This window comes from Xiphophorus couchianus, chromosome 22, assembly GCF_001444195.1.
Source record: "Xiphophorus couchianus chromosome 22, X_couchianus-1.0, whole genome shotgun sequence".
Classification (NCBI taxonomy): Eukaryota; Metazoa; Chordata; class Actinopteri; order Cyprinodontiformes; family Poeciliidae; genus Xiphophorus; species Xiphophorus couchianus.
Window position 1 is genome coordinate 26,129,811 of NC_040249.1, and position 15,330 is coordinate 26,145,140.

The following is a 15,330-nucleotide window of genomic DNA, read 5'->3' on the forward strand; positions in this document are numbered from 1 at the left end:
ATTTATTTTATTTTGGCTGAAATGGCTTCAGTTTCGGTTGTTTTCTTTGGTATATGGAAACCGGAGTACCCGGCGAAAAACCCACACATGCTATGTCTTATTATATTTGTCAGGCATCCAGGAATGATGGAATTTTACAATCAAGCCATGAATGTAAATTTTGTGTTCTTTTCTTAAATTGTGATTTCAGTGTTGTTGTTGTTTTCTGTTAGTAATTGTGACAAATTCTAACCACTTTGCATACCACGCCCACCTCAGCCCCCTTTAAAAAGAAAAATCTATTTCAAATATTTAGAAAACAAATTTCCTTCTCCTTCTTTTATTTTTTTTCACCACAGGAAAATTTGCTTTCTGCTCCTTTACCAGCAGCTGATTGCTAGTGAAGTTTTCCATTTCCCTCACTTCCTCTTCTCCTGCTCTTTGGACTCTTTCAGCCCTCTCCTGTTTCTCTGCTGCTAATGTCTCCTCTCGTTTACATTTCTGCTCAGTGTTCCTCCTGTTGGCCATCTTTGCGTTATGCCGTTTCATTTTGTCAGCAAATGACTCTTTGACCCTCTGGAGCTCCCTCTTGAGTTTCCGCAAGGCGATCTCCGTTGTCGTCTTGAGGTCTTCGCTTTTGCTCAGTTTGACTTTCAGCTCTTGGATTTCGCTCTGCAAAGCCCTTTTGTGCTCCTTGTGTTTTACCTCCTGTTGGTCTAGATGGTGGAGTGTAATGTGAAGGTCCCGCCGCAAGGTTACGGCCTCCTGTGAGCGCTGCACCAGCAGCTTGGCGGACGACTCTTTCTGCCTCTGCAGCTCGTCCTTCATGCCCTGGACACTGAGCTCCACTTTGGCCTTCAGTTCTTCACTTTTGCCAAGTTTGCTCTTCAGCTCCCGGATCTCGAGAAGCAGGAGCTTTTTGCTTTCCTTGTTTTTTGCCTCCTGGTCTCGTAGATTTTGAAGCGCGGCTTGAAGCTCAACGCGATGGTCGCCGGCACTTCTCAAATGCTGCTCCATAAGCGTGCTGGACGACTCCTTCTCTCTCAGGAGCTTCTGCTCCAAGCTCTGGGAGGTCTGCTCTGCTTTTCCTTGACGTTCTTCCGTTCTCCTGAGTTTCGTCTTCAACTCAGAGAGTTCCTTTTTGAGATTATCGTTTTGGGCTTTGCATGTGGCGTTCTGCTCCTTAAGACACCTTTGGACATGTTTAAGGTCTTCTTGAAGTTGGTCAATCTTCTCCTGTTTCTTTATGTTCTCAGAAACCTGGACATTCAGTTTGCTATCAATCTTCTCAAGTTCATATTGGAGATTAATGACAGTTCTCACTCTCTCTTCTTTTTCTATGCACAGCTGTTTGACCTTTTGTTGGAGCTGCTTGATGAATTTCCCCTGCTCTGGTGGAAATTTCTGCTCTCCGACTTGCTTCAGCTTGAACTCCGATTCAGTTTCACCAAAATTAGCTTGTTTTTCCACATTTTGTCTTCTGTCAAAGTTGTCTTTGTGCTCAAACCCGACTTCCTGTTGCTTCAGACTGCAGTAGAGGTATTTAGGGAAGTCGTTTCTCCCCCCAATAGTTGAGAAGTTTTGCTTGATGTTCTTTGGCTGCAGATTCATGAATCGCTTTCCTCGTCCACGGTCATCGTGTTCATATGGGTTAAAAAGAACTCCTTGCTTCTTAGGCCTGTCTAGCTCTGAGTGGTAGTATTTTTTACTATTATCTCCAAATTTTGAGATTTCCTCTGGACTCTTAATTGTCATGTACTCATTATCAGCCCTGTAGCTCAGAGTAGAGTCCATAAATTCTCTCACACGTTCACAATCCTCATAGGGGTTATACAGAGCTGCTTTAACCTTGGGTCTTTTGGGCCCTTCAATATAGCAGTCTTGTTCTCGAAGGTCTGCCGTTTTCCCCTGAGTCGCTTCTTCTGACTCATCCTTGGGTCCCTTAGTGTAATATACGTCACTTTTAAGGTCACTGTTGCTCATACTAAAGAAAACCTTTCGGTTTTTTGGTTTTACTACGGGGGTTTTGCAATAATCCTCCGCAACAGGCCCGGTACTCTCCACTCCGACAAACTTACACAGGGGCTCCATTTCGCTCCTTCACAATTGGAAATGTTCGATCTGGTTTAAATGTCTTTGCTTTTGTCAATAGGAAGACGGTTTTCTCACTCACTGCCAGCAGGTAGCGCTAGAGAATGAATGGAAGTTGATGCATCAAAGAGTTATACCATGTGATGTCATAGAGAGGCTTGTTACCCGTCTTTCAAAATAAAGTTCTAGCAATCTTATCATTCCTATTATAAAAATCTAATTAAGAACTTATGAGTGCAGTGATTCATTTAAAAAAAAAATAATATTATACCTAATATTATATATCTAATATTTCACTTTGCACCTTTGTTAACGTTCAAAACATTTCGCTTACTTATCTTACACTAAGTAAGCTAATCTATATTCATGAAAATAATTTATATATTTCAGCCAAAATTAGACCAAATAACTATCAGCTATATGGACTAATATTAAATATCGAGGAATGGAAGCTGAGCAGCAGAGACATTAGCCACACATGGCTAACATGTAACCCGTAACCATGGTTATGCATCACACCATACAACTGAAAACTTTATTAGCATCTCTTTCTCACTCTTTTTGTGGAAATAAGACATAATAAAAGAAACTGATAGAGCTGTTATTGTTTTCTTTTGTATTTAGCTATGGTTAGGGGTTTGCTTCTGCAGTACTGAATCAACATCAGTTTACCGTGCACTGACTCCCATATGCATTTCTTCTACTTTAAGTTGCTCCAAATTTCATAAAATTCAAATATCTCGTGCTGAATCGAGATTTGTAACAAAAAAAAAAAAAGAAAGAAAGTCTGAGAACCACACAAAGGTCTGCCTGCCAGAGCCATAGGTGGCTGCAACAGTCCCTTAGAACATATATGGAAAAACAAATCTTACAATAGGCAGAGGAGATCAGAGAGAGCATGGCAGCCCCCGGGAGGGATGTTTGGGGATGCTATATGGGAAGAGGGTGAAGGTGTGGCTGTGCAGGTCAGGCCACTGCTTTCCTCTGTCCCCCTCTGGGAGAGACCCCAGTGTCTGTGACAACAGGAAGAGACTGAAGGTCAAAGCGCAGACCTGTTGTCTTCCTGCCTGTGTGACAGACGCCTGTCTGTCTTACTTTATTATCTCTTTGTTGAGCACACAGCAATCAGCAACTCTTTATGGTGGAAAAGGGGAAAACAAGAAACTGAAAACATGTGGACTCACAAAGCATCAGTGAAGTACAGGCGGCATACATCTGACACTTGTGAAGATTTTAAAACCCGAGCACGATTATGCTTTCTTATGATTTTCCCTTTTTGTTCTTAATTTGTCTCAATCTCTCTCTTCTTTGGTGTTTCATCGATTTTAACCTCTGGCACAATGACTGTAAGGCTCCGTCTCATTGGCTTTTTTTGGACCATTAGTGCATCCATCCATCCATCCATTTTCTGTTCACCCTTGTCCCTAATGGGGTCGGGAGGGTTGCTGGTGCCCATCTCCAGCTACGTTCCGGGCGGGAGGCGGGGTACACCCTGGACAGGTCGCCAGTCTGTCGCAGGGCAACACAAAGACATACAGGACAAACAACCATGCACACACACACTCACACCTAGGGAGAATTTAGATAGACCAATTAACCTAACAGTCATGTTTTTGGACTGTGGGAGGAAGCCGGAGTACCCGGAGAGAACCCACGCATGCACAGGGAGAACATGCAAACTCCATGCAGAAAGACCCCGGCCGGGAATCGAACCCAGGACCTTCTTGCTGCAAGGCAACAGTGCTACCAACTGCGCCACTGAGCAGCCCATTAGTGCATAAAATGTAAATATAATGCAGCTTGTTCACCATGTCAACGATTGCAATATTGATATTTCATCCAGATAAATGTGAAAAGGAAAACAGAATGTAAAAAATATTTGTATAAAACTCCTGTTAACAGCACATCGAACCTGCGTTAGTTGACGCAAATCAGTGTTGTAAATGTTATTTTAGTTCATTGAAGAAGAAGAAACATAATGTTGAAGGTTCACTGTGTGGGGAATCATACAATCTAGTAAGAAAAACAGAAAACTGGAACTAAATGGAGAAAAAAAAAATCACAATTTGCAAAGAACACTAAAAAGGTGACGGACAATGGTAGCTTGTTGTTAGCGCCGTTTGGGCAGCTGTCCAGGGTGGCATTAGAAAACGGGGGAAGCACCAGACAAAAAAAAAAAAAATCTTATTTGTTGCAACTTGCTTTTATTCTTGTCACATTAATAGCCAGCTGAAGTGAAAGAGAGAGAATATTTTACTTTGTAGAAGACTAGAAATTAGATGATTTTTTTGTTGCATTATTTAAGGACAGATTTAACTTGTACTCAGGCCTCAAAGCACAGACAGTGCTAATCCATCTTATGTAACTTCAAATATGTCCACCGTCACTCCACGGTCTGTTATCTCCGCTCTGTAAACCCTTCAACAGCACAAGTTCACAGGTAAATCCTCCCCGTGAAACGTGTGTGGCCTCTTTGATAAGATAAACTTTCTTTTCCCCAAGGAAAAAAACCCCCAAAAAACGAAGACACGGCAAAGTGAGGCTTCTTGTGCTTTTCCAGAGAAAACTATCTGAATGTCTATTTTAGCAGATAAGGTCATGCTGGTAGACAACCCCACCCCTGGAGCTCCAGAGACACACATTTGTCCCTTTGTGCCCTGATAAAGGAGACTGGTGGATGCATGTAATCAGCATATTATTGATAGTCTTAATGAGAAAGGCTCTGAGTCACTGAAGCCATTAGCAAGGATAAAAGAGGCTTAATTATTTTCAGTGTGGATGGTGTGTGTGTGTGTGTGTGTTTTATGGCGTGTATTTGTTCCTGGGCTAAGATCAGGCTAATTAAATCCATTTCCTTAGTTAGTAACTTTTTTCTTTCTTAATTAAGAGGGTTAATTATGGGCCTGGGCAGAGGAAACGTGCATGTTCGTGTGTTTATGAGGATTTGACAGACCAGAGCTGGATGAAGTGATTTGTGAGCCTCATAGAAACCCTGTGAGTAATCACTACGTCAATGACTCCAGTTACATTTCATATGGCAAATGTAAACTGTGTGTATTTTAAAAGTACAGTCATCAAAAACAAGAAATAAGCAAATGAGAATAAATATGTAGAAATTAAAACACATGTGAGAACATAAAGTCTGGAGAATAAAAATAGATCAACCCCGAAAAAAAAGCAGAACAAACCCTGAAGAATATGTCAAGCATATCTAGGCAGTCTAATAAAAGGCTCTGCCTTTCCTAAATCATTTACAGGTGAGTTGTCTAATAACAGGAAAAGGACCGAGAATTGATCCCTGTGGAACCCCATGAACAACGATTGTTTTCACTGATTCAAAACGACTACAAGACACTGAAAATGTTGGGTTTAAAGTCAACCGATCGAGAGCAGCAGCTTCTAAGACAATGAAGAACCACTAGCTGCACCAAAAGCAGCACTGAGATCAAGGTAAGCAGGAACGTTTATGGCCGTCCAGGATCATTTTGAGATGATTATTATTCAGATCTAAAGCTGAAAATGCAGCCTCTTTCTTGTCTCAAGGAAATCCACGTGTTGTACTCTCTTGTCAAAAGCCTCAGCCAACAGATCTGGCGTTATTACCCACTTCTGTCATCACCACCAGCGTGTGGTACGAGAAAACATCTGTGGTGCACCAATGGTGTGGAACCATATTCCCCAGCATGCTTCATCTACACTCTACAGCAATGATATCATTATCAAGACATGAGAGAACTCGCCCAGTTTGCCTCTAGTCACACGCCATTACTTTTGATGGTCGGTTTGCGTGCATGTAACGTACAGAAGTGCACATATGCTCTGGACGTATGTGTGTATGGGTGTGTGGGGGCGTGTGCGTGAGCTCGTGCCCTCAGGGTCACACATCCTGTCTGTGAAAACGGCTGATTCAGGACTCCCAGCCATTTCGCTTGTCATCTCGGGTCCATAACGCCTGGACATCTGCGCGCAGCAGACTATCTCAAGTACGATGGAAATGATGATGATCCTCTGTGGCTAGAGCCAAGACATTAACAGCTTTTACACTTGGCTGACTTGTCTGAAAACTGAAGGCAAGTTTTTATTTTTCATTAAAAAAAAATTAAAAAAGGACAGTCAGTCATTCTGGTGATTTCAGAAATTATTTTAGTTTTAGTTAAATCAAGTAAAGATTTTCTAAGCTAATAATGTTTTAAGCTAACGACAAAGGCTATGCCTTTCTTTGTTGCTCTTCTCCTCGCATAGGGATGAAAGTTTATTCAAACGTCTCTTTCTGGCTTTAGCCAGTACACATTTTCAAACAAATATTTGACGTTTTGATTTGGAGTCCTACTCAGTTTTAGATGTTTGCAGTTACATGCCAGTATGATTTATTTTTCCTCCTCTAAGATTAAACAAAAATATGTTTGCAAGTCCAGAGTTTAAATTTAGACATCTGCTGGAAGTAACAGAAAATTTCAGAGTTGGTCTGAAAAAAATAGATATTGCTCCTAAGATGGTTTATAAAAAGAGAAACTCGACAAACGGTGTTCCTTACAGGAGACAACCCTTGAAAATTGTATTTGGACAGCACTGATTGGTTCATAATTTCTTCTTTTCCCCGTTTCGCCTTTATCTGAGAGCCACATCTTTTCCCCGTATCCCTTTACCCCCCCCCCCCTCTCTGCTTTTTGTAAGGAGAAGCTTATGGGTTTCGTCCATCATGCTGCCTCTGTGTGCCGGTCGCTGTCATGCTACCTGCTGGTGAATCATTAGGTATTGCTTTTTATTAGCCTCTGGTGTAATGGCGGCGGGAGGAGGTGGTGTGGCGCTCGGCGTCGATCCGGCAGCAAGCCAGTGCCGCTGTCAGCTTTACGCACGGGAACAAACACCCCATTAAAACAAGACCTTCACATATTACTGTAATAAAAGCTCCTGCTCTTGCCTTTATGGGGTTTTTAATTATGTCTATTCATCTTCCCAGGCTTTGTGAGCTACAGTGGCGTGATGAGGCCCATTTCATAAATACCCCTCTACAGGCAGGAAGGGGAGTCTTGAAAATGGACGAATTTTAAACATGCGACCATTGTGACTGGGAGCTGCGTGTTCCAGCAACGCCGCACGATTACTATGTGGTAATGGAGTGGATTGAAATGTCCCCCACCGAAATATTCATGCAGGTTACCCGAAAGAAAAAGGATCCACAAAACATAATTCATGTAGTGAAGATTAAGGTTGAGTACATGGATGGTGGTACTGTTAGCATGAAATATTAACATCTACAATCAGCAACGGAAATGCGCACAATTTCATTTTGCATGCACTCAAATTTTAACCACAATTTCATTTCCTGTGTGATTGGACAGCAGTTGTGACCCCTCTTAAACTGCAAGAAAAAACCCCCCCAAAAAAGTTACACAAAAATAAAAAATCAGAAACTAACAAAAACTCCCTCCCATGTTGAATTTCTACACTTTTTTTTAAATCTTGGGAGAGGTGTGTCAGTCTTGCATCAACTTGGGAGAAGCAAACATTTCAGTTCTGCCCAAAGGAGAGAAAGGAAAGAAAGAAAGAAGTGGGGATATGAATGTTTTATTGGCTTAAGTCAGGTACAAACAGAATACCCAGCGGGTTTATGGAGCCTGCTGCAGACTAAAGTGCTCACGAAGCCCATCACCACAGCCAGAGTAACACCTGCTCCACACAGCGGGCCCATGGATGAATAAGAAGCTGAGGGAGGGAGCATGAGAAGGAATAGATGGGGATTATTGGCTCTGTTAGCTACAGCAGTCGGAATTAGCTAGGAAGACGTTACCAAGGGTTACCAGTTTCAGTTTCGTCTCATGTCTGATGAACTGATTCAGGAAGAAGCACCGTCCTCCAACAGGATGGGACCCAGAGCTACCATCCCGTCCCACTGCAGAGCTGAGGAAAGACGATACCAATGCAAGGTGGAAAAAACAAACAAAAAAACATTTTAGCTTTAGGGCAACTACTGATTGGTCCGACTTAAAACTCAGTCCAATTAAAAAGCAATTTAGCCAAATGGTTAAAACAGGGGTCTAACCTCGCCCAAACACAGTCGTCTCACGTTTCTGCTATTGCTTTTTCACAATGGCACTGGAGAACGTGTCAAAAATATATGTCCTGTACGTGTGCCGTATGCTCATTAGCCATCCCAGAGTGTCATGTAAATCTGCTGCGGGGGTTTCTTCTCTGCATCTGCCCATCGCAGCTGGTCTCGCAGCAGCTACACACCTTGTTGTCTCCACCTAATGCCACCCATCTGTCCGCAGTCAAAAACGTGTCATGTTATGGTAGTGGAGTTGTAAAAAACATAAATTAAAAAAAATATATAATTATTGTGTCGCAGTGAGGGGGCTCACCTTCCGGCTTCAGTCAGGAAGGAGCAGGCTGTTTTAGTGGAAAATTAAACATTTTCAATAACATTCTAACGTTGGGACATACCTGTCCTGCCTTAAAGCACTAAGACAGTGCTACAGTTAAATGTAAACAGGATAAAAGGAAAACCAAGGGGAAAGAGGACACACTGACAAAAATGTGCTTCTGCATAAATATATATAAGGTATTTTTCAAAGTGCATAAACAAATCAGAGTAACTTCTCTTACTTCGCTCCTGTCATCTTGTATGAACTTGAAGGCTTTCAGCTGGAAATGAAGTTTATCCTCTTGGCTCCTCGGCGTGAAGTAAGACTGGGCTCCTGTCAGCTTAGAGTCAGTCAAACACCTTGAAATGACACACACACACACACACACACATCCCCACACGCCTCCCCCACCCCCACAGAGAAACCACATTCACACACACAAACCTTCCCTAAACCTTAATTTATCTGCAGATTGAAAAAAACAACAAACAAACAACCAAAAAACACAGTTAATCCAAGGCTCTTCACCCATGGTTGACGATGATGAAGGAGTAACTGGGGTGAGAACTTGGACTTGTCCACAAAGACCCTCATAGGGACAAAGCCCTGCATCACCGCCGCCTCCACTTGCATCATCTCTCTCACGGAGTAGACGTTGGACGCCCTGAGAGACCGCCAGTCCTCTAATCAAATCCACACGACAAACATGCAGAGTAAGTGGAAAAGCAAAGTCGGGACCATCAATCCAATTAGATGAAGCTAAAATGATGCCCAGGGGAAGATGATTGGTCTGGGCTGATGTAGATACGGTAACATCAATAAAACGAAAGAAATTGAACCTGGATAAGAAACATAAATGAGGGTCTGTTTCTGTGAAATGCAGTTTAAAAAAAAACTGGCTTAACTTCTCTAAAGTAATCAGAGCTCTGGAAGACCAACTTTTAAGAAGAACAGTTCAGCTCTGATATTATCTGCTGTCCATTTGGAATTAATTAGGAACCATAATCAGGAAGATATTGATCGCCTCGCCGTGAGGGTGACCCTGTTGGGTCAGCTCCCGCCTACAAGACATGTAATCTCACCTCGTCCTGTTTAGCATTTTCAAGAGTTGGCAGTAAAGTCTTAATCTTTAAAGTTTCTGGATATAAATCAGTATTTTATTATTATTTTTTTAAACCTGCACCCACCTGTCATGAGGCGCAACGCAAAGTGGAGCTGCTGTTCCGTTTGCTTTTCAAAGGCGAACGTCGTCCGCAGAGGCCTCATGCTGCTCACTGCGAGAAAAACGTAGAAACTGGTTCACTACAGATCATCTTGTGCAAACATGTTTACATCAACCCTTAAAGAGAGTTGATCCCAAAAGCTGCTGTGGAGCTTTTATACATCAATATTGTTCCCTGATGTTAAACTTGTCAGCCTTGCAAAATGTCCTCGGCCTGAAATATACACGTGACAAGACCTGATTACAAAACAATATTCAAAAATCTGCTGTAAAAATTCGACATATTCTTTTCCTAATTTAAGTCTTTTAAAAAAAAAAAAAAAAAAAAAAAAAAAAAAAAAAAAACTGTTCAGCTTGAAATATTCATGTCCGTGTTAGAAAATTAGGATATTAACAGCTTAATTTTTTATTTTTAAGTCGCTATTTGTCAAATACACAATTTCCGTGAATGCATTACGTTCTTCTTATACAACATAATTAACATATATAAATTCAATACAAATATAGCTTGAAGATTAAATGTTCCCAGCAATAAAAGTGAGGCTTTACCTCTGAAAGTGGCACTGGGTTGGCACATCCACCGGGTTGGTCCTCAAAATGGACACGTTGCCAACCGGCGTTGGAAAGTATACTAGAAAACAGGTGTAGATAAGAGACACTTCTGTCATCTGAAAGGATCAAAACACACCTAGCGACTTCAAACGCACACTGGCAGTCGTGTATGAGGTGAACACTTACTGTGCTGCCATGTCCCTGGAGTTCTGCCTCAAAACAGCAGGATGTGATCCACAGCGTCAACCGCCACGCAGCCTCCTCAACTCAGATCATTGGGTTGGATCAGCTGACCATTACCTGAAAATAGAGAGGAGGAATCAAATTGACAAGCTGAGGTTCAGGGACAGAACATATAATGTGTTGCTCTAAATTCTAACAGGAAAACGGTGAAGAAAAAGCAAAATCACAGGAAACAGAACACTGATCTTTAAGTCAGTCTTAGAGCCCTGAGCTTTACCAACTCAGGCCTCTAACCCAGACATGCAGTTTTCACATAGACCAGGAGGAAACCAGACTAAAAAACAAACACAACTGATCAATTCCAGCAGCCATTACCTAGAAAGTTTTTTTTGACCGCCACGGTGACCTTTTCTTCACCGCAGCTCGCCAACACGGTCTCCGCTGGCGCAGGCACGGGCCGCTCGGGCTTCACAACCTGGAAGATCACTCAGATTGATTGATGTTGTGCAGACAGAGATGCCGGTGAGTTGTCAGAAAGATAAAGCATGCCTAAACTACCTTAGGTCTTTTTCTGCCAGGGTCAGGACTGGACAGGTTGAGCTTCGGGCCTTGGACTAACAAGTTTTCTTTTGTTCTGAGGAAAGCCTGGCCTCAGCCACCTGCAGGCTCTGCTCCTCACCAGACTGGGACAGGTTTCTGAGCTGGTAGGTTTCGAGACGTAAGGTGACAGGAGAAAGTTGCGTTGCCTGCTGTGAGCTTATTGTCACTTGTTTCCTTGGGGTTTGGCTGGCGGTCTCATTGATGACCAACGAGTTTTGAGCAGCGGCGCAAAGATTTCCTCCTGACAGGAGAAGCACAGACCCTAAAAAAGCAGCTGCTCTGAAACTCATCACAGCGTCTCAAAGAGCAACACTGCCTTTGTCCTTACACCAAAAGATATGCACTGGCTCCGCCTACTCATAAAGACTTGATTGGATTCCAGCCTGGAGAGCTGGAACACTGAATCCCTTCCCTTTGACAGAAAAAGACTGGCAGATTATTTATTTTACTGCTTTATTTAATGAGTAAAGATCCAGTGAGCATTAGACTCAACAGTCAAATCAAAACAAATTATCCAAATACCTAAAACAAGACAAAAGAAGTAAGTAATTTGAACCAAAGTGGAAACACACTGGAACGTTTAGGGGAGGCCAAGAATACCTTTATGAATGTGCCAAAAAGTTTTATTAATGTTCAAACAAAGCAAAACGCATCCAACGCAGAGTTTTAAAGTTTAAGGTGAATCTCAGAGCTCCACTCTGCCTCAACGGGGCTAAAGAGGCATCCGCAAGACATTTCATCTCTCCAGTGAAAGACCTAAAAGTTGCAGATACGTCTCTTAAACCTTTAGCTTCAATTTTAACCACAGTTTGAAGGAGAGAGAAATATCAATCAGTGAAATTTCAAAACCTTTTAATTTGAGTTGTAGGACATAAGATTTCATTTTTAGCTTTAAAGCTATTTTTTTAGAACAGTCAGTGTTGGAGCTGCTAAATTATCTGACGCCACAAAGTAAATAAAAGCATCACAAACAAACAACAACAAAAAAGAAGTTAATGTTTGATGCCTGAAAATCAGCAAAACGCCAGAGATATCAAATAAAAAGAAGTGGACCCAGGAATGATCCACTGTGGAACGCCGAGAGCAAAAATAGTAAAACAATTATAAAATTGTATTTAGAATAAAGAAATATCTGAGTTTTATTAATTATTTTTTAGCCTCTGCCGCGACTTATTGTCTTCTCTCTCGTAGATCAGGATGTGATAAGGACTCGGACGTCTCTGCCTCCGCTTACGATGATTGTAACGAGCAAATTCATCTCAAAACCAGAAACAAGTCTAACCTCCAACAGCGAGTGCCTTTCACTGCCCTCATGAGGCAAATCAATCACATCTCTCAGGGAGTTTAAACCTCCAGGTCTGCATTTTTTTTATTTATTTTTTGACACATTACGGTCTTGAATGCCAAGGCAACGTGGTCAGCAGTCTGCTGGGTTCAGCAGGAGCTGCTCATAAAACAGAGATTTACGATGGTCCACCTTCACAAATGTCACCACCACCAGATATGTTTATATATGTATATATGTGTGTGGGCGTGTTAGGGTGTGTGTGTGTGTGTGTGTGTGTGTGCGCATGTCCATCACTCACAAGAAAAAAGGAAAGCTGCTTTCTGTTATCAATCTTTTGATGGAGATGATGTTTCAAAGTGGCATCTCTATGTTTGATTTCCAAACTCCACAAAAAAAATACTTTAAAATGCTCCACGGTCTTCCAGGTTTTCAGCTTTTTAACAAATCAACAAATGTATTAGTTACATGATGGTCGAATTGTGAAAATTTGATGTTTTCAGTGCCAAAAGTCAAAATCTCTCTCTTTTTTTTTTTTTTTTTTGAATGCACGAATGATAACAAATCAACTTTCGGATGACCCTGTCGTTCCAACCTCATCCTGATGGTGGCGATGGTGGTCTGTGTTGAAGCTCCATCTCAACCTAAAAGCCGACCCAGTCGGACTGCAGGCGAATTAACAAAAGCGGTGCTTTTCTAACAAATGCCTTGCGAAACTATTTAATTCATTGCCACTACACATGAGAAGCCACGACAAAGTTAAGTATAATTTGGAAGTGAAAGGAAGATGTTAAGTGTTTTACAAATGTCTGAAAAGTGTGGCATGTGTTTGTTTTGAGCCCCTTTTTTACCCGGATGTCCCAAACATCCATCCATCCATCCATTGTCTGTTCACCCTTGTCCCTAATGGGGTCGGGAGGGTTGCTGGTGCCCATCTCCAGCAACGTTCCGGGCGAGAGGCGGGGTACACCCTGGACAGGTCGCCAGTCTGTCGCAGGGCAACACAGAGACATACAGGACAAACAACCATGCACACACACACTCACACCTAGGGAGAATTTAGAGAAACCAATTGACCTGACAGTCATGTTTTTGGACTGTGGGAGGAAGCCGGAGTACCCGGAGAGAACCCACGCATGCACAGGGAGAACATGCAAACTCCATGCAGAAAGACCCCGGCCGGGAATCGAACCCAGGACCTTCTTGCTGCAAGGCAACAGTGCTACCAACTGCGCCACTGTGCAGCCATGTCCCAAACAATCAGTCTTTATCAACGGAGCACTTTTTAATCCACGTCAAGGGCAAAAGGTGTGATTTACATGAAGTAAAGACAGGAGGCAGTAGAAAGATGGCAAATAACAAGGGAAATATGTATTGTGATGATAACCAAGATGTCAACATTTTAGTAAACATTTAGTCTAAAATCAAGATAACAGTGCCAAAGCAAACTGTTAACTTGATAACTAACATCTAATTATGGGAAAACTAGATGTTAGGGATAAATGGGATAAATGTAACATCTACATTTATTCCATTACAAAGGCGCTATTTTTGGTTCACATTGAGGAACTTTTTACAGTAAGAACAAAATGTGTGGACAAATAAAAACATAACGCGATTTCCTAGAAATTAGCCTCTACTCTGAGGTTTAAATCAGTTTAAATCTATTGCACTAACCGACCTACAGGAATATGTTAGTGCCGTTCCAGGATCTCCCTGCGGACGCCACAAAAGAGAGGCTGCTATTGTCAGGAACTGGCTTTTATCTTATCCTGATCATTGGCAAGACAAAGACAGGTGTGTGGCTGGCGTGTGTGCGCGCGCGTGTGTGTGTTGAAATCAGTCCAGTCCTGCCAGTCAGACCCCTCTCGCTGCTAATCTCTAACTTGGTTAGCTGCCTCTAATTTGGCCCCGCGGGGCTTTAATTTGCTTCCCTTTGGGGGTTTCTGAAAAGGGCCTGGCAGCCATTTTGTTTTCACACATAGACACACATAGATGGAGCACTGCGGCTCCATCACTTCCTGCCTCCGATAATCCTGCTGCATTTTCAGACGAGGGCAGGTAAACAGGCCAAGCCCTCCGCTTTCGACGATAAACACACACTCCACACTCCCTTACCAGATGGGAAATCGTCGCGATGGCACACCGACAACGCAGATGTTCTGTGACAGCAACACACATACACACACACACGGGGGTGTTAAAACACACATGTTTGCATGGCTATCTTTGTGGGGACTTTCCATTGACTTCCATTCATTTCTACAGCCTAAACCTTACCCTTATCCTAAACCTAACACTATCCATTACATTCCTAACACTCACCAAAACTCAATTCACACCTCAGTCCTAAATTGAACCCTTGACCCAGAAACAGTGTTTCCCCTTTTGGGAACCAGGCTTCGGTCCCCACAAAGAGCAGTGGGTTCCCACAACGTAGTATGTGTCAGGAAAATCGTCCCCACAAGGTATTACAAACAAACGCGCACACACGTGTCCCTTGTCACATTTTGCTGACAGCACAAAGTCAGAAAAAAGCCCAGCTCGATCGGGCCCGAGCCACGCTGCACCATACGGATTATGGTTATGGAGGCTCATTAAAAACATGTAGTGGGAGATGGATTAGTTATGGCCTGCTGTTGTGGTGGGCGAGATCAGTGGATTTCGGTGCATTCTGTCAGCGCGTGTGCGGTGCTGAATGGATCTGTGTGGGGCGGGGAGTGACTGCTTTGCTTTCCAACATGTGTTTCTAGAAGCTGGCGTCGGTTCCGGTGCTACTACTTCAAATAGCAGCCTACGGAGTCAAGTTTTGTAGAAACGAGAAGCGGCAAGAGAGCCAAAAAATAGACGTGTTTATTGCAGTGGAGAAGTTTTAAAAAGCAGGGCTTTTTTTTTTTTTTTTGCAAAAAGTCGAGCTTGGGAGTTTTTTTTCTTATTTTTTTGTACACCAACAGGATAAATCAGCTTCAAATCATCCACCTGAACTAACTGGGCCAACTATTACCGGAGTGCTTCACAAATGTGCAATTTATTTATTTCTCAAGTAGGAGTTG

The 15,330-nt window shown here is 42.5% G+C and overlaps 1 pseudogene; it reads right to left on the minus strand.

Annotated features, from left to right (window-relative positions):
• Window positions 1-7,630: 7,630 nt before the first annotated feature.
• LOC114137882 (zona pellucida sperm-binding protein 3-like) lies at window positions 7,631-12,510 on the minus strand (annotated as a pseudogene).
• Window positions 12,511-15,330: the final 2,820 nt, after the last annotated feature.